The sequence below is a fragment of the Cupressus sempervirens genome, chromosome 9 (genome assembly GCF_028749045.1).
Source record: "Cupressus sempervirens isolate cs-2001-9-10 chromosome 9, ASM2874904v1, whole genome shotgun sequence".
Taxonomy (NCBI): Eukaryota; Viridiplantae; Streptophyta; class Pinopsida; order Cupressales; family Cupressaceae; genus Cupressus; species Cupressus sempervirens.
In genome coordinates, this window is record NC_143126.1 from 280,977,374 (window position 1) to 281,004,167 (window position 26,794).

Sequence of the window (26,794 nt, forward strand, 5' to 3'; positions counted from 1 at the left end):
GGTCAACTTTTCGTCAAACTTGATCTTTGCATATGTGAATATGAGCAAATGTGAGTATGAATTTCAGCAACAATTAGATGCAAATTCTCATTCAACCTTTCAAAATGAAGAGATGAGGTTCTCTTAAATAGACCTTCCTGATATTCATCAACGGTTGAGATCGATTTCAATCAACGGTCAGGATTAAAGGTGAAGTTCAGTCGTAAAGGGAGATTTCCAAATTAAAGGGAGTTAACGGATTTAATTTGAGCAAAATAAGGAGTTAACTGATTCAATTTGAGTAGAAAAAGAAGTTAACTAATTTAACTCATTTTTTATCAATAGTGAACAGGAAATTTCCCTTTTTGAACTAAAGAGAGATTTTGTTGAGATATTTAATTTAGTAAAATGAGATATGCTCTCATAATTACTATTTCTATTTAATTAAATAATCTTTAATTGATTATAGACACTTTTCTTATTTAATTAGATCACTTCATTTAATTAATTAGGAATGGCTTCTCATTTAATTAAATGACTTTGTTTAATTAATGAGAAGTAAGTACTCCATTTAATTGAATAATTTCGTTTAATTATTTGAAAATTCTTTTCGAAACTAATCAACTCAAGTCAACCGTAATTAAATTTGATTAACTTTTGGTCAAACTTAATCTTTGCGTATGTGAATATGAGCAAATGTGAGCATGAATTCCAGCAACAATTTGATGCAAATTCTCATTCAACCTTTCAAAATGAAGAGATGAGGGTCTCTTAAATAGACTTTCCTGGAATTCATCAACAGTTGAGATCGATTTTAATCAACGGTCAGTATTAAAGGTGAAGTTCAGTCATAAAAGGAGATTTTCAAATTAAAGGGAGTTAACAGACTTAATTTGAGTAAAATAAAGAGTTTATTGATTCAATTTGAGTAGAATAAGGAGTTAATTGATTTAACTCATTTTTCATCAATAGTGAACTGAAAATTTCCCTTTTTGAACTGAAGAGAGATTTTGTTGAGATAGTTAATTTAATAAAATGAGATATGCTCTCATAATTACTTTTTTCTATTTAATTAAATAATCTTTAATTAATTAGAGACACTTTTCTTATTTAATTAAATAACTTCATTTAATTAATTAGGAATGGCTTCTCATTTCATTAAATAACTTTGTTTAATTAATTATAAGTAAGTACTCCATTTAATTAAATAATTTCGTTCAGTTATTTCAAATTTTTTTTCAAAACTAGTCAACTCAAGTCAACCATAGTTAAATCTGGTCAACTTTTGGTTAAACTTGATCTTTACGTATGTGAATATGAGCAAATGTGAGTATGAATTCCAGCAACAATTCGATACAAATTCTCATTCATCCTTTCAAAATGAAGAGATGAGGGTCTCTTAAATATACTTTCCTAGAATTCATCAACGGTTGAGATAAATTCCAATCAGCTGTCAAGACTAAAGGTGAAGTTCAGTCATAAAGTGAGATTTTCAAATTAAAAGGAGTTAACAGATTTAATTTGAGTAAAATAAAGAGTTAACTGAATCAATTTGAGTAGAAAAAGGAGTTAACTCATTTTTTCTCAATAGTGAACTAGAAATTTTCCTTTTTGAACTAAAGAGAGATTTTGTTGAGATATTTAATTTAATAAAATGAGATATGCTCTCATAATTACTTTTTCTATTTAATTTAATAATCTTTAATTAATTATAGACACTTTTTTAATTTAATTAAATAACTTCATTTAATTAATTAGGAATGGCTTCTCATTTAATTAAATGACTTTGTTTAATTAATTAGAAGTAAGTACTCCATTTAATTAAATAATTTCATTTAATTATTATAAATTTGTTTTTGAAACTAGTCAACTCAAGTCAACTGTGGTTAAATATGGTCAAATTTTTGTCAAACTTGATCTTTGCGTATGTGAATATGAGCAAATGTGAGTATGAATTCCAGCAACAATTCGATACAAATTCTCATTCAACCTTTCAAAATGAAGAGATGAGGGTCTCTTAAATAGACTTTCCTGGAATTCATCAACAATTGAGATCGATTTTAATCAACGCTCAGGATTAAAGGTGAAGTTCAGTCATAAAGGGAGATTTCCAAATTAAAGGGAGTTAACAGATTTTAGTTGAGCAAAATAAGGATTTAACTAATTCAATCTGAGTAGAAAAAAGAGTTAACTGATTTAACTCATTTTTGATAACTGGAAATTTACCTTTTTGAACTGAAGAGAGATTTTGTTGAGATATTTAATTTAATAAAATGAGATATGCTCTCATAGTTACTTTTTCTATTTAATTAAATAATATCTCTTTAATTAGAGACACTTTTCTTATTTAATTAAATAACTTCATTTAATTAATTAGGAATGGCTTCTCATTTAATTAAATAACTTTATTTAATGAATTATAAGTAAGTACTCCATTTAATTAAATAATTTCATTTAATTATTACAAATTTCTTTTTGAAACTAGTCAACTCAAGTCAACCGTGGTTAAATATGGTCAAATTTTGGTCAAACTTGATCTTTGCATATGTGAATATGAGCAAATGTGAGTATGAATTTCAACAAGAATTCGATGCAAATTCTCATTCAACCTTTAAAAATGAAGAGATGAGGGTCTCTTAAATAGACTTTCTTGGAATTCATCAACGGTTAAGATTGATTTCAATCAACAGTCAGAATTAAAGGAGAAGTTCAGTCATAAAGGGAGATTTCCAAATTAAAGGGAGTTAACGGATTTAATTTGAGTAAAATAAGGAGTTAACTGATTCAATTTGAGTAGAAAAAAGAGTTAACTAATTTAACTCATTTTTGATCAATAGTGAACTGGAAATTTTCTTTTTTGAACTGAAGAGAGATTTTGTTGAGATATTTAATTTAATAAAATGAGATATGTTCTCATAATTACTTTTTCTATTTAACTAAATAATCTTTAGTTAATTATAAACACTTTCCTTATTTAATTAGATAACTTCATTTAATTAATTAAGAATGGCTTATAATTGAATTTAATGACTTTGTTTAATTAATTAAAAGTAAGTACTCCATTTAATTGGATAATTTCGTTTAATTATTTCAATTTTTTTTTCTAAACTAGTCAACTCAAGTCAACCATGGTTAAATCTGGTCAACTTTTGGTCAAACTTGATCTATGCGTATGTTAATATGAGCAAATGTGAGTATGAATTTTAGCAACAATTCGATGCAAATTCTCATTCAACCTTTCTGAATGAAGAGATAAGGGTCTCTTAAATAGACTTTCTTGGAATTCATCAACGGTTGAGATTGATTTCAATCAGCAGTTAGGATTAAAGGTGAAGTTTAGTCATAAAGGGAGATTTCCAAATTAAAGGGAGTTAACAGATTTAATTTGAGTAAAATAAGGAGTTAACTGATTCAATTTGAGTAGAAAAAGGAGTTAACTGATTTAACTCATTTTTGTTCAATAGTGAATTGGAAATTTCCATTTTTGAACTGAAGAGAAATTTTGTTGAGATATTTAATTTAATAAAATGAGATATGCTCTCATAATTACATTTTCTATTTAATTAAATAATTTTTAATTAATTATAGACACTTTTCTTATTTAATTAAATAACTTCATTTAATTAATTAGGAATGGCTTCTCGTTTAATTAAATGACTTTGTTTAATTAATTAGAAGTAAGTACTCAATTTAATTAAATAATTTTATTTAATTATTTCAAACTTCTTTTCGAAACTAGTCTACTCATGTCAACTGTGGTTAAATCTGGTTAACTTTTGGTCGAACTTGATCTTTGCGTATATGAATATGAGCAAATGTGAGTATGAATTCTTGCAACAATTCGATGCAAATTCTCATTCAACCTTTCAAAATGAAGAGATGAGGATCTCTTAAATAGACTTTCTTAGAATTCATCAACAGTTGAGATAAATTTTAATCAACGGTCAAGATTAAAGATGAAGTTCAAGTATAAAGGAAGATTTCCAAATTAAAAGGAGTTAACAGATTTAATTTGAGTAAAATAAGGGGTTAACTGATTCAATTGCAGTTGAAAAAGGAGTTAACTCATTTAACTCATTTTTGATCAATAGTGAAATGAAAATTTTCTTTTTTGAACTGAAGAGAGATTTTGCTGAGATATTTAATTTATTAAAATGAGATATGCTCTCATAATTACTCTTTCTATTTAATTAAATAATCTTTAATTAATTAGTGACACTTTTCTTATTTAATTAATTAGGAATGGCTTCTCGTTTAAATAAATTACTTTTTTGAATTAATTAGAAGTAAGTACTCCATTTAATTGAATAATTTCGTTTAATTATTTCAAAATTCTTTTCGAAACTAGTCAACTCAAGTCAACCATCATTAAATCTGGTCAACTTTTGGTTAAACTTGACCTTTGCATATGTGAATATGGGCAAATGTGAGTATGAATTCCAGCAACAATTCAATGCAAATTCTCATTCAACCTTTCAAAATGAAGTGACGAGGGTCTCTTAAATAGACTTTCCTGGAATTCATCAACGGTTGAGATAGATTTCAATCAACGGTCAGTATTAAAGGTGAAGTTCAGTCATAAAAGGAGATTTCCAAATTAAAAAGAGTTAACGGATTTAATTCGAGTAAAATAAGGAATTAACTAATTCAATTTGAGTAGGAAAAGGAGTTAACTGATTTAACTCATTTTTGATCAATAGTGAACTAAAAATTTCCTTTTTGAACTGAAGAGAGATTTTGTTGAGATATTTAATTTAATAAAATGAGATATGCTCTCATAATTACTTTTTCTATTTAATTAAATAATCTTTAATTAATTAGAGACCCTTTTCTTATTTAGTTAAATAACTTCATTTAATTAATTAGGAATGGCTTCTCATTTAATTAAATAACTTTCTTTAATTAATTAGAAGTAAGTACTCCATTTAATTAAATAATTTCATTTAATTATTTCAAAATTCTTTTCGAAACTAGTCAACTAAAGTCAACCGTGGTTAAATCTGGTCAACTTTTGGTCAAACTTGATCTTTGCGTATGTGAATATGAGCAAATGTCACTATGAATTTCAGCAACAATTCGATGCAAATTCTCATTCAACCTTTCAAAATGAAGAGATGAGGGTCTCTTAAATAGACTTTCCTAGAATTCATCAACAATTGAGATCGATTTCAATCAATGGTCAGGATTAAAGGTGAAGTTCAGTCATAAAGGGAGATTTCCAAATTAAAGGGAGTTAACGGATTTAATTTGAGTAAAATAAGGAGTTAACTGATTCAATTTGAGTAGGAAAAGGAGTTAACTGATTTAACTCATTTTTTATCAATAGTGAACTGAAAATTTTTCTTTTTGAACTGAAGAGAGATTTTGTTGAGATATTTAATTTAATAAAATGAGATATGCTCTCATAATTATTTTTTCTATTTAATTAAATAATCTTTAATTAATTAGAGACACTTTTCTTATTTAAGTAAATAACTTTATTTAATTAATTAGGAATGGCTTCTCATGTAATTAAATAACTTTGTTTAATTAATTAGAAGTACTCCATTTAATTAAATAATTTCGTTTAATTATTTCAAAATTCTTTTCGAAACTAGTCAACTCAAGTCAACCGTGATTAAATCTAGTCAACTTTTTGTGGGGCCTCGCCTCGACCCATCATAGCATAGTGATGCATTACTATTATTTTTTTTGATATTCACGACTCGAGATGTTGAGACATTATCTGATGCTTAGAACATACTTTATTATTTCATGTTGTGTGATGTTACTTCAGATATATTTGATGATTGTCATTTAATGTTCATGAATATGTATGTTGATGAAATCAGTAAATGTAGGATTGAGATTTTGATTTAAGATATTTTAAATGGTTAAGAATTAAGTAGGATAAAGAATCCCTTATTGATGTATGTTTTAATTTATTAGAATTTCTAAATACGTATACATTTATGTACATGTGATTTTACGGGACTATTGATGTTTGCAATGAGTGTGCAGATATTTTAGCTGAGAAACCCTACGGAGGAATAAAACTAATCTCTATGTGCTAAATTTGAAAACCTTGTTGTTCGTAATTCACATATTTGTATTGTGAGATGTATGTATGCATCTTCTTTGTTCAGTGAATGTTAATGTTCGTAATTATGTTCTTTCAGTGTCACTTGACACTCGTAAAATGTTTATGTGCTTCGGTGTGCTGTTAGGGTTAGTTGTTTAACCTTTGGACCAAGTTGGTATAAGTTAGTGTCAGTTTTCTATTGGGTTCTTAATCAAGGTTAGTCATCCCTTAATCCGAATTAGTGCCTTTTTGCATGATAGAGTAGTTAGATGGTCCTATTTTATTCCTAAATTTTATTTGACTCTAAACCTCTTTCCTAAGGCTTTTAAACATGTTTTTATTCTAACCAAAGGGTATGGGTATGGGTTAGGGGTCTTTTCCAACCCCTAAGCCCCTTTTTTTGACTTTTGAGGTCACTCAAAAAGTCCCTTTTTGGCTTTGTGCGAAAATTGATCATGGTTATCTTGAGTTACCTCACCTCATCTCCACTTAGGGTTTAACCATAGTGTAGGTTGAGTTACGATTTTCTAGAGTGGCTAGTGGGTGGAAATAGTTATTGCTCCTTTTGGGTGGTTGAGTTGGAGGCTTATTTAGAGGCCTTCCTTGGACTAGTTGGTTGTTACCCAATCTCTACATTTAGAGAAGATTTCTTGAAGCTTGAAGGAAGGAAAGGGATACTCTACTCAAACTTGTTCATTGCCATTTTCTCTTTGTGAAGGTAGGAAATTCTCATCTCCCTTATTCAATTTTTATGTTTGGTTTCATATTCATGTTACCTTGTTGTTGTTTCACTATTGTATGGTTGTGGGTATGTGGGAAGATTTGAAAACCATGTCATTTTGATTGTTTTTCTTTCTTGTTTATGTTTGCAATTTTGAGTTTTCCTTACATGGGTGTTTTGGTATTACTCACCCTTGAAGAGGGCAGAAGTGACAAATTTTGGGAAAGGTCTGTTTAGTTGGACTCCAACTAGTGTAGAGTCTCTTCTCAGGATGAGAAGAGGGAGAAAGGGTAGGGTGTTATGGGCCCCTACCCGTCAGCACAAACTTGGTATGAGTATGGCATGTTTAAATGGAAGAACGAAAGTTCTTGGTTATTAGCCCCGATTAGGCATCTGATTTGGTGTTGTGCTTGACTTCTCCTATTGGAAGAATCCACTTTTTCCTAGTCTTGATTCATTGTGAATCCTATTGTGTAAACCATGTATGATTATGCATGTTTGATTTTTTTTTGGTTCTACTTGGTTGTCACCCGATCAGATATTGGTTTCCTCCATGGTCCTTGAAATGAGATTCAGAAAACAGTGCAAACTCCTTGATTATGATCATGAAGAAAATTTGATATAATTGTTGAAATTTGGGATTGAGATCCTATTGTAAATTGTATTTTAAACCTTATTGTAAATGGCAACGAAGCCGAGTTTTCTTCCTGATTCTTTCCCGGTTGAGCCTTTGAATCAGGTTTACCAATAAAATTGGTGTTGAGCATATTTGGTTATCATGTGATTTAAATTATGTATTAAATTTAATATGGTTGCACATTAAAAATAAATAAATAAGAATAACGGATAATGTTATGAATTATGATATTTCAAGTTTTTAAATTGTTAGGGAAGAACAATTTGATAGAATGAATTTCCAAGTTGATGTATAAGTATCAGATGAATCAGGATGCCTACCTTGAGAACTCAATTATCTCTTCTTTGTTAAATTTCCTTATGAACGAATCAATTGGACTAAGAGATCTTGTATCTCCTTAAATTTTTTTTTTAAAAGCATAAATCAATTAGTTATCTTTAACCTTGCCATGTATTTCTTATCGGCTGCATTAAGTTTTATGTTGATTGTTATATGAATTATCATCCTAAACCATACTTAGTCCAATGAGTAACTCACACTACCATTGTAATATCTTATCATGAGTAACTTAGACTATTGGAGTAGGAAACCAAGTAGGAAGGAATTGATGATGTTAAATTTGACAAAATTCCAAGCTTTCATAATGTTGAAAACAAAAACTATGATCATGCATGCAGATTCACTTTGTATGATTGTTAGATCCAAATGATAAAGTATTGCACTATTGAATGAAATGAATAATTTAAACTTTTGATAGGTTATGGTTGTATCAAGTCATTATAGATTTTCCTAAAAAAAAAAGAATTTAACAACGAATTTAGTCCTTGAATCAATCTATTTAGATGTGATAGAAATTGCATTGAATCCTACCTTAATCATCTAATAGATTTAAAAGAAGCACTATTAATTTTGTAAGCCATAAGAAACTTTAAGAATTAATACTTGGGATAACATTAGCAATATGTTAGCCTTTCAATTTTTGATCCAACAAACAAAGAGTAAAATAACTTTTCATACCTTCCCTTAAAGAAAATTTCCAAAACATCCACCTACAGGATGCTGGAAATTGTATGGAGAAAAAAATTTATTCCCTTGTTGAACAAAGAATATTCTATTTTGATCCTTTATTTCAAATTTAATTAATAATCAATAAATTAATTGTCAATAACCCAAGTAACTTATTATGGTCTTTAATATCCTAAATATCTAATTTCGCAACCATAAAACTTTATTGCATAAATGCCTCACCTCCTTCTTCAACGTCAGTATGGAGGGAAGAATAAAGTAATGTTTTAAATTTATTTGTGTAAGTCAAAGTCATCATAAATGATGACATCACCCCCATCCCCTCATCTCGCCTTGGGCCAAGCATCTTGGGAAAATGCTAGTTCACGTCCCCTTTTGGCTTGGAATGCATTAGTTTAAATTTTTTTTTTTTAACACCCCCCTTGTTTATCGCCTACCTTGGAGGCTCGTCCTTGCTTGGATGGGATGGTGTACACTAACGCAGGTTAGTGAGCTTGGGCAGCGCGCTCAGCTTTTGGAAAGAGCGCAGGCCTTGGGTAGACGGGGTAGGGGGGTGACGTGGCGGTAGGAGGTTTGGTAGGGTTAGTAGGGTTGAGGGCAAGGGAGTTAGTAGGATAGAGTTAGCTGGGTTAGGTGTAGGTTAGTTTGTTTAATTATTTTAGTTTGAGTTTGTTTAAATGTTTTAAATTATGTTAGAGTGTTAAGAGTTTAGTTAAGTTGTAGTTAGATTAAGATATAGTGTTTAGTTAGCTTGTAAGTTAAATTAGTTAGTTTTTAAACTTTAAGTTTAGTTTTAGATTAGTTAGTTATTTAATTATTTGATTTTAGTTTCTTTATTAATATTTTATATATATATAGTTAGTTTAAAATGAAACTTTAAATTGATAAAGTATAATTAGTTGATTTAATAAAGTTTAAGGTTATTTTATGTTTTGATTAAGGACTTTTGTTGTAATTGTTAATAATTTTTAGTTACTTAGTTATGTTTAATTTTGTAAATACTAATTTAGTTAGTTTTAATTTAAATGTACTCTAATTGTTTTAACCATTAAGTAGATTAAATTTATCGATTAATTGGCTATTTAAATAAATTTTAATGTAGGTTTGATTGATTTGATATTGCAAGTAATTTTAGATCCGAATTCATGTACATTGTAATTAAATAACTTTTTAAAATTAATTAGACATAAGTACTCCATTTAATTAAATAATTTCGTTTAAATTATTTCAGAATTCTTTTCGAAACTAGTCAAGTCAAGTCAACCGTGGTTAAATCTGGTCAACTTTTGGTCAAACTTGATCTTTGCGTATGTGAATATGAGAAAATGTGAGTATGAATTCCAGCAACAATTCGATGCAAATTTTCATTCAACCTTTCAAAATGAAGAGATGAGGGTCTCTTAAATAGACTTTTCTAAAATTCATCATTGGTTGAGATCGATTTCAATCAACAGTCAGGATTAAAGGTGAAGTTTAGTAATAAAGAGAGATTTCCAAATTAAAGGGAGTTAACAGATTTAATTTGAGTAAAATAAGGAGTTAACTGATTCAATTTTAGTAGAAAAAGAGTTAACTGATTAGATTCATTTTTTATAAATAGTGAACTGGAAATTTCCCTTTTTGAACTGAAGAGAGAGAAGATGTTGAGATATTTAATTTAATAAAATGAGATATGCTCTCATAATTAATTTTTCTATTTAATTAAATAATTTTTAATTAATTAGAGACACTTTTCTTATTTAATTAAATAACTTCATTTAATTAATTAGGAATGGCTTCTCATTTAATTAAATAATTTTGTTTAATTAATAAGAAGTAAGTATTCCATTTAATTAAATAATTTCGATTAATTATTTCAAAATTCTTTTCGAAACTAGTCAACTCAAGTCAATCGTGGTTAAATTTGGTCAACTTTTGGTTAAACTTGATCTTTGCGTATGTGAATATGAGCAAATGTGAGTATGAATTCCAGCAACAATTCGATGCAAATTCTCATTCAACCTTTCAAAATGAAGAGATGAGGGTCTCTTAAATAGACTTTCCTGAAATTCATCAACAGTTGAGATCGATTTCAATCAACGATGAGGATTAAAGGTGAAGTTCAGTCATAAAGCGGGATTTCCAAATTAAAGGGAGTTAACAGATTTAATTTGAGTAAAATAAGGAGTTAACTGATTCAATTTGAGTAGAAAAAAGGAGTTAACTGATTTAACTCATTTTCGATCAATAGTGAACTAGAAATTTCTGTTTTTGAACTGAAGAGAGATTTTGTTGAGATATTTAATTTAATAAAATGAGATATGCTCTCATAATTACTTTTTCTATTCAATTAAATAATCTTTAATTAATTAAACACACTTTTCTTATTTAATTAAATAACTTCATTTAATTAATTAGGAATGGCTTCTCATTTAATTAAATAATTTTTTTAATTAATTAGAAGTAAGTACTCAATTTAATTAAATAATTTTGTTTAATTATTTGAAAAAAAAATTTGAAACTTGTCAACTGAAGTCAACCATGGTTAAATTTGGTCAACTTTTGGTCAAACTTCATCTTTGCGTATGTGAATATGAGCGAATGTGAGTATTAATTCCAGCAACAATTCGATTCAATTTTTTATTCAACCTTTCAAAATGAAGAGATGAGGGTCTCTTAGATAGACTTTCCTGAAATTCATCAATGGTTGAGATCGATTTCAATCAACGGTCAGGATTAAAAGTGAAGTTCAGTCGTAAAGGGAGATTTCCAAATTAAAGGGAGTTAACCGATTAAATTTGAGTAAAATAAAGATTTAACTAATTCAATTTGAGTAGAAAAAGGAGTTAACTGATTAGACTCATTTTTGATCAATAGTTAACTGGAAATTTCCCTTTTTGAACTGAAGAGAGATTTTGTTGAGATATTTACTTTAATAAAATGGGATATGCTCTCATAATTAATTTTTCTATTTAATTGAATAATCTTTAATTAATTAGAGACAGTTTTCTTATTTAATTAAATAACTTCATTTAATTAATTAGGAATGACTTTCCATTTAATTAAATAACTTTGTTTAATTAATTAGTAGTAAGTACTCCATTTAATTAAATATTTTCATTTAATTATTTCAAAATTCTTTTCGAAACTAGTCAACTCAAGTCAACCGTTGTTAAATATGGTCAACTTTTTGTCAAACTTGATCTTTGCGTATGTGAATACGAGCAAATGTTAATTATGAGCGAATTGTTTTTGAAATAATTAAACGAAATTATTTAATTAAATGGAGTGCTCACATTTGCTCATATTCACATACGTAAAGATCAAGTTTGACCAAAAGTTGACCAGATTTAACCAAGGTTGACTTGAGTTGACTAGTTTCGAAAAGAATTTTAAAATAGAGAAACAAAATTATTTAATTAAATGGAGTGCTTACTTCTGATTAACTAAACAAAGCTATTTAATTAAATGAGAAGCCATTCCTAATTAATTAAATGAAGTTATTTAATTAAATAAGAAAAGTGTCTCTAATTAATTAAAGATTATTTAATTAAATAGAAAAAGTAATTATGAGAGCATATCTCATTTTATTAAATTAAATATCTCAACAAAATCTCTCTTCAGTTCAAAAAGGGAAATTTTCAGTTCACTATTGATAAAAAATGAGTCTAATCAGTTAACTCCTTTTTGTACTCAAATTGAATCAGTTAACTCCTTATTTTACTCAAATTAAACATGTTAACTCCCTTTAATTTGGAAATCTCCCTTTATGACTGAACTTCACCTTTAATCCTGACCGTTGATTGAAATCGATCTCAACCGTTGATGAATTTCAGGAAAGTCTATTTAAGAGACCCTCATCTCTTCATTTTGAAAGGTTGAATGAGAATTTGCATCGAATTGTTGCTGAAATTCATATTCACATTTGCTCATATTCACATATGCAAAGATCAAGTTTGACCAAAAGTTGACCAAATTTAACCATGGTTGACTTGAGTTGACTAGTTTCGAAATTTTTTTTGAAATAATTAAACGAAATTATTTAGTTAAATGGAGTACTTACTTCTAATTAATTAAAAAAAGTTAGATAATTAAATGAGAAGCCATTCCCAATTAATTAAATAAAGTTATTTAATTAAATAAGAAAAGTGTCTCTAATTAATTAAAGATTATTTAACTAAATAGAAAAAGTAATTATGAGAGAATATCTCATTTTATTAAATTAAATATCTCAACAAAATCTCTCTTCAGTTCAAAAAGGGAAATTTCTAGTACATTATTGATAAAAAATGAGTTAAATAAGTTAACTCCTTTTTTTACTCAAATTGAATTAGTTAACTCCTTATTTTATTCAAATTAAATCTGTTAACTCCCTTTAATTTGGAAATCTTCCTTTATGACCGAACTTGAACTTTAATTCTGACCGTTGATTGAAATCGATCTCAACCGTTGATAAATTCCAAGAAAGTTTGTTTAAGAGACCATCATCTCTTCATTTTGAAAGGTTGAATGAGAATTTACATCGAATTGTTGTTGGAATTCATACTCAAATTTGCTCATACTCACATACACAAAGATCAAGTTTGAGCAAAAGTTGACCAGATTTAACCACTGTTGACTTGAGTTGACTAGTTTCAAATTTTTTTTGAAATAATTAAACGAAGTTATTTAATTAAATGGAGTGTTTAGGTCTAATTAATTAAACAAAGTTATTTAATTAAATGAGAAGCCATTCCTAATTAATTAAATGAAATTATTTAATTAAATAAGAAAAGTGTCTCTAATTAATTAAAGATTATTTAATTAAATAGAAAAAGTAATTATGAGAGCATATCTCATTTTATTAAATTAAATATCTCAACAAAATCTCTCTTCAGTTCAAAAATGGAAATTTCTAGTTCACTATTGATCAAAAATGAGTTAAAACAGTTAACTCCTTTTTATAGTCAAATTGAATCAGTTAACTTCTTATTTTACTCAAATTAATTCTGTTAACTCCCTTCAATTTGGAAATCCCCCTTTATGACTGAACTTCACCTTTAATCCTGACCGTTGATTGAAATCGATCTCAACTATTGATGAATTTAAGGAAAGTATATTTAAGAAACCCTCATCTCTTCATTTTGAAAGGTTGAATGAGAATTTGCATCGAATTGTTGCTGGAATTCATAATCACATTTTCTCATATTCACATACGTAAAGATCAAGTTTGACCAAAAGTTGACCAAATTTAACTACGGTTGACTTGAGTTGACTAGTTTCAAAAAGAATTTTGAACTAATTAAACAAAATTATTTAATTAAATGGAGTACTTACTTCTAATTAATTAAACAGAGTTATTGAATTAAATGAGATGCCATTCTTAAGTAATTAAATGAAGTTATTTAATTAAATGAGATGCCATTCTTAATTAATTAAATAAGTTATTTAATTAATTAAATTTCTAGTTCACTATTGATCAAAAATGAGTTAAATCAATTAACTCCTTTTTCTACTCAAATTGAATCAGTTAACTCCTTATATTACTCAAATTAAATCTGTTAACTCCCTTTAATTTGGAAATCTCCCTTTATTACTAAACTTCACCTTTAATCCTAACCGTTGATTGGAATCTATCTCAATCGATGATGAATTTTAGGAAAGTCTATTTAAGAGACCCTCATTTTTGCATTTTGAAAGGTTGAATGAGAATTTGCATCGAATTGTCTATGCAAATGAGAGTATGAATTCTAGCAACAATTCGATGCAAATTCTCATTCAACCTTTCAAAATGAAGAGATGAGGGTCTCTTCAATAGACTATCTTTGAATTCATCAACGGTTGAGATCGATTTCAATCAACGGTCAGGATTAAAAGTGAAGTTCAGTCATAAAGAAAGATTTCTAAAATAAAGAGAGTTAACAGATTTGATTTGAGTAAAATAAGGAGTAAACAAATTCAATTTGAGTAAAAAATGGAGTTAACCGATTTAACTCATTTTTGATCAATAGTGAACAGGAAATTTCCCTTTTTGAACTGAAGAGAGATTTTGTTGCAATATTTAATTTAATAAAATGAGATATGCTCTCATAATTACTTTTTCTATTTAATTAAATAATCTTTAATTATTTAGAGACACTTTTCTTATTTAATTGAATAACTTCATTTAATTAATTAGGAATGACTTCTCATTTAATTAAATAACTTTGTTTAATTAATTAGAAGTAAGTACTCCATTGAATTGAATAATTTTATTTAATTATTTCAAATTTTTTTTCGAAACTAGTCAACTCAAGTCAACCGTGGTTAAATCTGTTCAACTTTTGGTCAAATTTGATCTTTGCGTATGTGAATATGAGCAAATGTGAGTATGAATTACAACAACAATTCGATGCAAATTCTTATTCAACTTTTCAAAATGAAGAGATGAGGTACTCTTAAATAGACTTTCCTATAATTCATCAACGGTTGAGATGGATTTCAATCAACGGTAGGGATTAAAGGTGAAGTTCAGTCATAAAGGGAGATATCCAAATTAAAGGGAGTTAACTGATTTAATTTGAGTAAAATAAGGAGTTAACTGATTTAGTTTGAGTAGAAAAATGAGTTAACTGATTTAACTCTTTTTGATCAATAGTGAACTGAAAATTTCCCCTTTTGAATTGAAGAGAAATTTTGTTGTGATATTTAATTTAATTAAATGAGATATGCTCTCATAATTACTTTTTCTATTTAATGAAATAATCTTTAATTAATTAAAGACACTTTTCTTATTTAATTAAATAACTTCATTTAATTAATTAGGAATGACTTCTCATTTAATTAAATAACTTTTTTTAATTAATTAGAAGTAAGTACTCCATTTAATTGAATAATTTCGTATAATTATTTCAAGATTCTTTTCAAAACTAGTCAACTCAAGTCAACCGTGGTTAAATTTGGTCAACTTTTGGTCCAACTTGATCTTTGCGTATGTGAATATGAGAAAATGCGAGCATGAATTCTAGCAACAATTCAATGCAAATTCCCATTCAACCTTTCAAAATGAAGAGATGAGAGTCTCTTAAATAGACTTTCTTAGAATTCATCAACGGTTGAGATCGATTTTAATCAACGGTCAGTATTAAAGGTGAAGTTCAGTCATAAAAAGAGATTTCCAAATTAAAGAGAGTTAAAAGATTTAATTTTAGTAAAATAAGGAGTTAACTGATTCAATTTGAGTAGAAAAAAGAGTTAATTGATTGAACTCATTTTTGATCAATAGTGAATTGGAAATTTCTCTTTTTGAACTGAAGAGAGATTTTGTTGAGATATTTAATTTAATAAAATGAGATATGCTCTCCTAATTACTTTTTCTATTTAATTAAATAATCTTTAATTACTTAGAGACACTTTTCTTATTTAATTAAATAACTTCATTGAGTTAATTAGGAATGGCTTCTCATTTAATTAAATAACTTTGTTTAATTAATTAGAATTATGTACTCCATTTAATTAAATAATTTTGTTTAATTATTTCAAAATTCTTTTCGAAACTAGTCAACTCAAGTCAACCGTGCTTAAATCTAGTCAACTTTTGGTCAAACTTGATCTTTGTGTATGTGAATATGAGCAAATATGAGTATGAATTCCAGCAACAATTTGATGCAAATTCTCATTCAACTTTTCAAAATGAAGAGATGAGGTTCTCTTAAATAGACTTTCCTTGAATTCATCAATGGTTGAGATCGATTTCAATCAACGGTAAGGATTAAAGGTGACGTTCAGTCATAAAAGGAGATTTTCAAATTAAAGGGAGTTATCAGATTTAATTAGAGTAAAATAAGGAGTTAACTGATTCAATTTGAGTAGAAAAAGGAGTTAACTGATTTAATTAATTTTTGATCAATAGTGAACTAGAAATTTCTCCTTTTGAATTGAAGAGAAATTTTGTTGAGATATTTAATTTAATTAAATGAGATATGCTCTCATAATTACTTTTTCTATTTAATTAAATAATCTTTAATTAATTAGAGACACTTTTCTTATTTAATTAAATAACTTCATTTAGTTAATTAGGAATGGCTTCTCATTTAATTAAATAAATTTCTTTAATTAATTAAAAGTAAGTACTCCATTTAATTGAATAATTTCTTAGATTTTTTTGAAGATTCTTTTCAAAACTAGTCAACTCAAGTCAACCGTGGTTAAATCTGGTCAACATTTGGTCAAACTTGATCTTTGCGTATGTGAATATGAGCAAATGTGAGTATGAATTCTAGCAACAATTCGATGCAAATTCCCATTCAACCTTTCAAAATGAAGAGATGAGAGTCTCTTAAATAGACTTTCTTAGAATTCATCAACGGTTGAGATCAATTTCAATCAACGATCAGGATTAAAGGTGAAGTTCAGTCATAAAGGGAGATTTCCAAATTAAAGTGAGTTAATAGATTTAATTTGAGTAAAATAAGGAGTTAACTGATTCAATTTGAGTAGAAAAAGGAGTTAACTGATTGAACTCATCTTTGATCAATAGTGAACTAGAAATTTCTGTTTTTGAACTGAAGAGAGATTTTGTTGAGATATTTAATTTAATAAAATGAGATATGCTCTCATAATTACTTTTTCTATTTAATTAAATAATCTTTAATTAATTAGAGACACTTTTCTTATTTAATTAAATAACTTCATTTAATTAATTAGGAATGGCTTCTCATTTAATTAAATAACTTTGTTTAATTAATCAGAAGTAAGCACTCCATTTAATTAAATAATTTTGTTTCATTATTTTAAAATTCTTTTCGAAAGTAGTCAACTCAAGTCAACCGTGGTTAAATCTGTTCAACTTTTCGTCAAACTTGATCTATGCGTATGTGAATATGTAATGCCCCACCAAAGGATCCAAAGAATTTACCTAGAATTTCACTACATTTTTTTTGTTTTTTGGTTTTTTGAAAGCAATTACGACATATAACTAATGCACAATATCGGAAGCAATAGTAATGTCCATCTGAAAATAATCATAACATAAATAACAGATTACATTCTTTAAGATCTCTTAACTTTGAATTACATACATGAATCCATTTAGTACAACATGCACATGAAATAATAATGATAAGTGCAATGTTTATACATTAGATTTCAAATACTCAATCATCCACTGTACATGTCACAGGGTATGACTAGCTCAAAAGAATATACATACATAGAATAAAGTACATCACCAAACATATCATCGGTATTACATAGTAGGAATGTCACTCTTTATAAATACAACATCATATGTAGAAGTAATCTAACATGCAAATAAAAGCATAAGATAACATCATCTAACATATGCTAATCATCAATGAAAAAGGATACATATCCACCATCATGAAGGACGCATCAGCCACGATATCTCAATAAATCTCAAAATGATAAGAGTGGAAAATACACTACCACCCGACCACGTGGTACCTAAGTGGTCCACTCCCACCATGCTAAGGAGATAACCTCAAGTCCCAAACAGGCTATCAAATTCACATAGCACATATCTTTATAAGTCCAAGAATCCTAAAAGTATACTAACTCAAAGGTTCTAACACAAAATCTGACATCTAATCTCAGAGGCACACAATGACATGTAGGAACCTACTATGCAAGCGGGAAAGTTTCATCGCAATTATCACGTACAATTTATCCTAGCAGTTAGCTAAACTCCACGGGTCCATACTGATTTCATGTGGCCAATAGTATCCTCTCATATTGATGAGGTATACTACGGAATGCAAGGTTGCAACCATGCGTCTTAGTACTCCCATCCTAGCCTATATAAGCACTCAAGGTATGGGCAAGAACAAAACACTTATCTTTTTAGGTTCATTCAGTTAGTATTAGGTGTGAATGTTATCACTTATTAATCCAACTTACAATGAGTTACCCTGGTAGCCTCTTAGGGCCCTAGCCCCCATTGCAAGCCACTTCCCATCACTATATGCAGATATCCTACCCTAATGCTCATGGAATCATAAATATCAAAATCACAAAAGATAATCCATAATAAAATCATCAAATATTCATAAAAAGCATCAAATCTCCATGAGCTATTATCCATAGAAAATTATGAACACAACAGCTCTCTATTGGCAACTAAAGTATCACTGATAATCAAATATCCAATGGTTCTCAATAACCAAAATATATATCTCAATCATACTAATCGAAGACTCCAAAAATGGTTGAGTCAAACATGTCACAACATGACATCATCAAAAATAAATCCACATTACGGTCCCATCATGGCGACTAGAAAATAACTAAGGATAACTGATTGATGACCAAAATAATGGTTATGTCAAGTGTCTCATACATAAAAATCTCAACTATAACAATCAGTAATCACAACCAATACATAGAGCATTCCATCACATAACCATGGTTGGGTTTATAAAGATCGATATTAAAACATCATCATGTCACCACAATCACATAACCCCCAAGCCTCTGGTAGACATCCTATACTGGTCAACACTAGTCAACCCAAAATCCAAAACAATAGCTTAAAGCATACACAATGCAAACACATGTTTTGGTTATACCAAGTTTACAAAATGTAGAGATCTCAGTTTTAGTTTCCAGGTTTGAATGGAGGAACACATATATTGTTTTTGGATAAAAGTTTTCCTTATTAGAACTAAAAAAAATTCATTTTCCAATTAATAATATTTGTTTGATACATTCCCCACCAAACTATCAATTCTTTATTTAATAATTTAAAACAATTAAATTATTAAATAGTTGAAAGTTATTAAATAGTCACCTTTATGAAAATAAACCTTGAATATAAATCATTTATCAAATAATAATAACTTAAATTTATAAATAACATGTTTACATATTACATACATACATACATACATACATACATACATACATACATACATACATACATACATATATATATATATACATATATACATATGTAAATATATAAATAGTTAATACATTTTCATAAAATCGATTTAACAATTTCGATTGACACCATATTATATAGCAATGAGAATCAATTTCTTATAAATGTTTTAATATAAACATTTTTTTTGCATCACATTAACATTAATTTACTACTCCAAACACTTGTTGCGGTACGCAGTACCTACAGTCGCAGGCACTGCGTCGATAGCGGGTACGTATTACCCCTGTTGCCGCAGACCTGCGACGGCAGGTCTCTGCCTTCCACAGGCGTGGGTACAATTCGTGCCCACGACATTTCATTATATACATTGATTCATGCGATATGAATCGCAATGCGATTTATTAAATTTCTCCACTGCGATTTATCAATCGCTCATTCGGCATATTATATATAAATATACATAGGTATATAGGTATATATATATATGTATGTATGTATGTATGTATGTATGTGTGTATGTGTGTGTATATATATATATTTAAATTTTATAATAGATTCATAATAAATGTATACATATATATATATATATATATATATATGCTGATCTGAATATATAATCATGTATGTTTTTTTTTTCTCGCAAGGATCATATCTACAATGTAAGAATAAAATATTTGCATTATAGAATGCAGATAAAATTCTCCAATAAATTAATCTACCCATATTGAGAATGCATATAAATATGAAACTTCTCAGAAGACATATGGAAGACATGAAGAAGACAGGGAATGTGTGATGCGAAAATAGCATAATTAAAATCACAAGAATCTACCCCGATTCTGATAATAAATCACTCTTCCTCAGAAAATTCACAGAGCAAGCTCCTCCCTTCTTCAGAATTTTTGAGTCCTCCAATGCTCCAATTGCTCTCCCAATGCTATGTCTAAGCTTCTATGAATGCTTGAATATAAATAGCTTTCAAGAAACATCTAGAATGCTTCTAGAAACAGCTGGAAGGTGTCACCAACTAAGCATGGGTCTTTCCCAACCTTCAAGATGAGCCATAGGGTTGTAGACACGATGTGCTTAATTGATGCACTAACCCCCGTGTTGTTGACACATGAGAAATAGAGAAGTAAGTTAATTCCCATGTAAGCTTATAACTCCAATTCACTTTAATATAATTTATATTTAAATATTTATAACTTTTATTATTATTATTAATTTATTACTTTATTATTATTATTAATTTTAATTTCTAATTTTTTTAATTTAATTCTTTTTCCTCAATTAATTGCCATTCAATTAATTATAATCAAAATATCAAATAACATGATATTTTATATTAATTTTCTCAAATAATTAATTTATTAATTAAATCTATTTATTAAGACTTAATTAATAGAAAATTCACCATAGACTTCCAAGATAAAATATGAAAACCCATCATAGAGCAAATCACTCAAAATCAATCTAAAGGGTTAAAAATCATGAATTATGTCATCCGACACATTCGGTGGGTAAAATATCCAGATACTTGTCCTACCCCACTAGGACAATTGGTTTAAGGATTTGGGATTTGGACTTGAGAATTTATCTCCCTTCTCTTATCATTGAGATAGTATAATAGGGTACGCTCATCCTGACAATTCAGAGAAGTCGATACCCGGTACCTACAACCTACAGAAAAACTATGCATGTACATTATATATATATATATATATATATAAATATATATATATATATATATATAAATATATATATATATATATAAATATATATATAAATATATATATATATGCTAAGCTAAACAGACAATGGCAGAAAGTGGTGCATCGTGTAGATCCTAACTAAGCAGGTGACTACGACTCCCTTCCTTAACCACATTAGAAATGCCATACAATAAGAAAACACACACACCATACACATGCAAGTATGGGGTAAGTATCCATAATAAAACACATGAGATAATAATCATCAACTAATCATCAATAATAACTAAAAATAGTATAATGATCATCATGTATGCATGAAATGTAAAGTCTAAATGATCTCATCTCATAACCTCTGAATCCATAACATAATGTCCGATAGTGTCAAAACAATACCACTAATCCATCAACATAAAACTTGTCCATCATAGTCTGATAATAACAACAATGTCCAGAAAAGATGTGAATGAGGGTAGGCACTACATCCACCCCCCCTTGGGTTAGACTTACTCCTGGAAGCCTACAAATAAGTAGGGATATAACTCCCTCAATCTAGCTGCATCCTCCCAAGTAGCTGAAGAATCATCAGTAGGGTCCCATTGGACCCTTACTTGCTCGATGGTTTGACCCCTGAGGGTCAACTTCCGCTGCTCCAGAATATGAACTGGCTCAAAAACCAACTACCCGTCCTCTACCTGCAACGTATTCCAATAAAAAACATGTACAATATCAGGAATATACTACCAAAGTACTGAAACATGGAAAACATCATGAATGTGAGCTAGGTTGGGCGGTAGAGCAAGGCAATAAGCAACTGGGCCAATCCTTTCCATAATCTTGAATGGTCTCACAAAGTGAGGTGCTAGCTTAGAACCCTTTCCATATTGGATAGGACTATTTCGTGGTCGCACTCTCAAGAAAACCTTATCACCCACAACAAATTGCTTATCAATCCTATGAGCATCGGCATACTTCTTCTGCCTAACTTGTGCTGTAGTCAAGTTCTCACGGATACGCACTACCTGTTGCTCCATATCATGAAGCATCTCAGGACCCAACAGGATGCAATCCTCAAGACTGTCCCAACTCAATGGTGTACAACAAGGACGTCCATATAATGTCTGAAATGGTGCCATGCCAATAGAACTATGATACCTATTCTTGTAAGAAAACTCCACTAGGTAGAGATAATCCTCCTAATGTGTTTTCCTATCCATCATATACATCTGTAACATATCCTCCAAAACCTGATTCACCCTCTCTATCTGACCATCAGTCTCTGGATGATATGTTGAACTGAAGTTTAACTACGCTCCAAGCTCATGCTGCAGTAATGTCTAGAATGCAGATGTGAATACAGGATCCCTGTCAGAAATGATCTTTCTAGGAATACCATGTAACCTCACAATATCATGCATAAAGACATTAGCTACAGAAGTTGTTGTGTAGGAAGACCTAATCGGTGAAAATTGTGCCACCTTAGTCAACCGATCAATGGTGACCATGATAGCATCATGATGTCAAACTATCATAGGTAATCCCAAAATGAAATCCATGGAGATGATATCCCACTTCCAAGAAGGAATAAGATTAGGCTGCAAAAGTCCAGCCAGGTGCTGATGTTCTGCCTTAACTCTCTGACACTCAAGGCACCTAGCCACAAAATCAGCAATATCTCACTTCATCCCAGACCAAAAGAACAAACGTTTCAAACCAGCATGCATCTTCTTGACACCTAGATGTGCTGAGTAAGGTGTACGATGGGCTTCTGCTAGTATCAAGGTGTGAAGCTCATCCGAAAATAGAAAATTAATCCTCCCCAAATGTCTGAAAAGACCATCTGACTCTTGAACATAACCTGCAAACTTAGCTTCCAGAGATCTTCCTGAATCAATCTCTCTACACACTTCCTGATACTAGGAATACGTAGGAAGTGCCTGAAGAATTTGACTCCTCAAACCCACACTAAGAGTCATCGATGATAACACATGTCTCCTGCGACTCAAAGCATCCACCACCACATTCTCCTTACCCTAAATGTACTTAACCTCAAAATCATACTCGCATAGAAACTCCATCCATCACCTCTGGCGGGCATTCAAATTAGACTGAGTAAAAATGTATTGAAGACTACGATGATCGCTATGTAGCTCAAATTTGTGCCCCAACAAGAAATGTCTCCACCTTGTCAAAGCATGAACTACTACTGCTAACTCAAGATCATGCGTAGGATAATTTAACTCATGATCCTTGAGCTTGCATGATTCATACGCAATCACCTGTCCATTCTGCATCAACACTGCCCGAATCCCTTCAAGAGAAGCATCTATACATACCATGAAATCACCTTCTGGATCAGGTACAACTAGAATCGGTGCACTGGTCGAAATCTCTTTGAGCTTTTGAAAAGCTTCCTCACATTTTTCTGTCCATACGAACTTCTTTCCTTTCCTTTGAAGAGAAGTGATAGGATGTGCTATCCTAGAGAAGTTCTGGACAAATCTGCAATAATAATCGACTAAACCCATGAAGCTACAAATTTCTGACACATTAGTTGGTGTAGTCCAATCTATTATTGCCTAAATCTTTGCAGGATCCACTGAAATACGATCACCTAAAATAACATGCCCTAAATACTGAATCTCCATTTTGAAGAATTCACACTTAGCTGTATTAACATAAAGCTGATTGTCTCTCAAACATTGCAATACCAACTGCAGGTGTTCCTCATGCTCCTTCTGAGTCCTAGAATATACCAATATGTCATCAAGAAACATGAGTACAAACCTATCCAGATAAGATCGGAACACACCATTCATCAAACTCATGAAAATCGAATGAGCATTAGTCAATCCAAAAGGTACCACTGTGAACTCATAATGCCCATAACGAGTTTGAAAAGAAATCTTGTGAATATCCACTTCCTTAATGCGAAGCTGGTGGTATCTTGACTTAAGGTCAATCTTGAAGAATAGTGTAGCTCCCTTGATCTGATCGAATAAGTCATCAATCCTAGGTAAAGGATACCTGTTCTTAATAGTCACCTTATTCAACTGTCTATAGTCAATACAAAGGTGCAAAGAACTGTCTTTCTTCTTCACAAAGAGCACTGGAGGTCCCCATGGTGATACACTAGGTCGAATGCTCCCTTTGGCCAGAAGTTCCTCTAGCTGAAGATGTAGCTCACCCAATTCCTGAGTAGTCATGCAATACGGAGCTTTAAAGATAGGCTCCGCTCTAGAAATTAGATCAATACTAAAGTCAATGTCCCTCTTTGGAGGCATGCCTGGAATCTCACTTAGAAAGACATCTACGTACTCCTATAAAATTAGGTGATCCAAAGTCTCCCTCATGGGATCTTCTTCATCAAGATCATTTACCATAACAACAAATATCTGACATCCCCTACGGAAACTTCACTTCAATTGCATAGCAGAAATCATCCGCAGAGATATAGGCCTTGGTATCCCAACTATTTGCACATCATTCCCTTGGCCATCTTGGCACATAATAATCTTCTTCCTGCAATCTATATTGGCTCTATGAGATCCAAGCCAGTCCATGCCTAGAACCACATCATAGGAACCAAGGGGTATGACTCAAAGATCCACTACCGTTTCAAAGCTTCCTAAGCTAAGCCCGCACTTATGAACTATAGAGTCTGTGGAAACCTTAATGCCTGAGGCTAGTTCCACTTGCCAACTACGATCTTGCTTCACTGCATCCAGCTTACACTTAAAAACTATAGATGGTGAAATAAATGAATCTATAGCTCCTAAATCAAACAATACTGAAAGAGATATACCTCTAATAGCACCTGTGGTCTCAACCACTATTCCTTAATGATCTGCCTGATGCTGATCAACTGCTCCAAAAACTCTATGAGCTCTACTTGCATCACCCACTATAGGCTCTGAAACTATAGGTCTAGGTCCTAAGAACTGAGGTGCTCACTGAGGACACTGAGCTGCATAATGTCCAATCTGACCACATGAAAAACATTCCATATTTCTGTCGGAACCTCTTCCCATAGGTGGTACATTAGATTACTGACGACTGTTCCTACTCACAAAAGATTGGCTACTCTGGGCTGGCTGATTGGTCTGATTCTATTTATTACATTGAGCATTGTGGTTGTTCTTGATGTTAGAACCTTTTCCACCGCCTTGAGCTGGAGAATTTGAGCCCTTCTGTTGCTGTGTCTGCTAAGACTCCTGCTGATACTATTTCCCCTTAGAGAAAGAAAACTTCTTGTTACCACCTGAATTGTAGTTGCTTTTAGATCCTGATACCGCTGGCACTCGTACAAAACCACCTTGACCAAGGTTGACACTTTGCTGAACAAGGATAGCTCAATGCACCACATCCTTGAGGGTTTTTGGCTCAAATACCTTAACTCCCCCAATAATACGGTTATTCAATCCCCTAATAAAATGTTGTGTCAACTGAGCTGAATTTTCACTGAACCCTAAAAAAGACATAAGCTCATAAAACTTACACTCATATTCGGTCACTGAAAAAGTGTACTGTCTGAGATTATGAAATTCATCAACCCTTTGCTATTTCCATTCCTCTGGTAGGAATCATTCACGAAAACTCTCTAGGAATAACTCTCATGTAACACTGCTCATATCGATTCCCAACTTCTTCTCCTCTATCATCCACCAAGTGGCCCCAAAATTCTCTAAATTAGTGATCGCAAATCTTGTCTTAACATTTCTGTCAAACTCCTGCATGGCAAAAATCCTGTTGAGGGAAATAAGCCACTACTCGGCCACATAACCAGAACCTTGCCCATTGAAAGGCTTAACCTTGGATCTTGAAAGATCCTTCATCTGAGTGGACACGATGGACCTTTGACGATCCTTTCGAGGACTTCTAGATCTGGGTCTATGCTCTTTTTCTGTCTGATGCACTTTAGGTTTTTCTTGAATAGGAGGTAGACATTCTAGAATAGTCTGCATCATTTGTCTCAAATTGACCTCTTCAGACTTAGCTTGATCCTCTCTACGGCTCTCTTCCTGCTGCCTACTAGAGTGCTCTTTCCTGCTCTCTACATGAGCCGATCCCTCATGGGCAGACTCATGGACACTGATAGTTCTGCCATGACCACTGCCTCTACCATGACCTCTACCATGGCCTCTAATATAAGACCTAGTCCTAGATACCATCCTACAACAGTACAAGGCACTAAGTTCAGTTCTATGTCTAGGTTTAAGTAAAATTTCCAATTTTGAAACTAAGTGTTGAAGTATGAAAAATATTCAAGTAACAATTCACCTAGATCAAGTTTGGAAAGTTACACTTAATAGTTCAAAGTTCTAGTTATTCCAAAGTACCTAGAGCTCCCAATGTAGAAACTCGGGCTCTGATACCAAATGTAATGCTCTGCCAAGGGATCCAAAGAATTAACCTAGAATTTCACTAAGTTTAGTAGCATTATTTTTTTAAATTTTTTTTAAATTTATGAAAGCAAATACCACATATAACTAATGCACAATAATGGAAGGAATAGTAATGTCCATCTAAAAATAAACATAACATAAATAACAAATTACATTCTTTAAGATTCCTTAACGTTGAATTACATACATGAATCCATTTAGTAAAATATCCACATGAAATAATAATGATAAGTCCAATGTTTATACATTACATTTCAAATACTCAATCATCCACTGTACATGTCACAGGGTATGACAAGCTCAAAAGAATATACATACATAGAATAAGGTACATCATCCTATTCTAATCCATGATACATAAAAGTAGAGATAATCACATGATACACATGATACATCATCATAGAAGTCATATA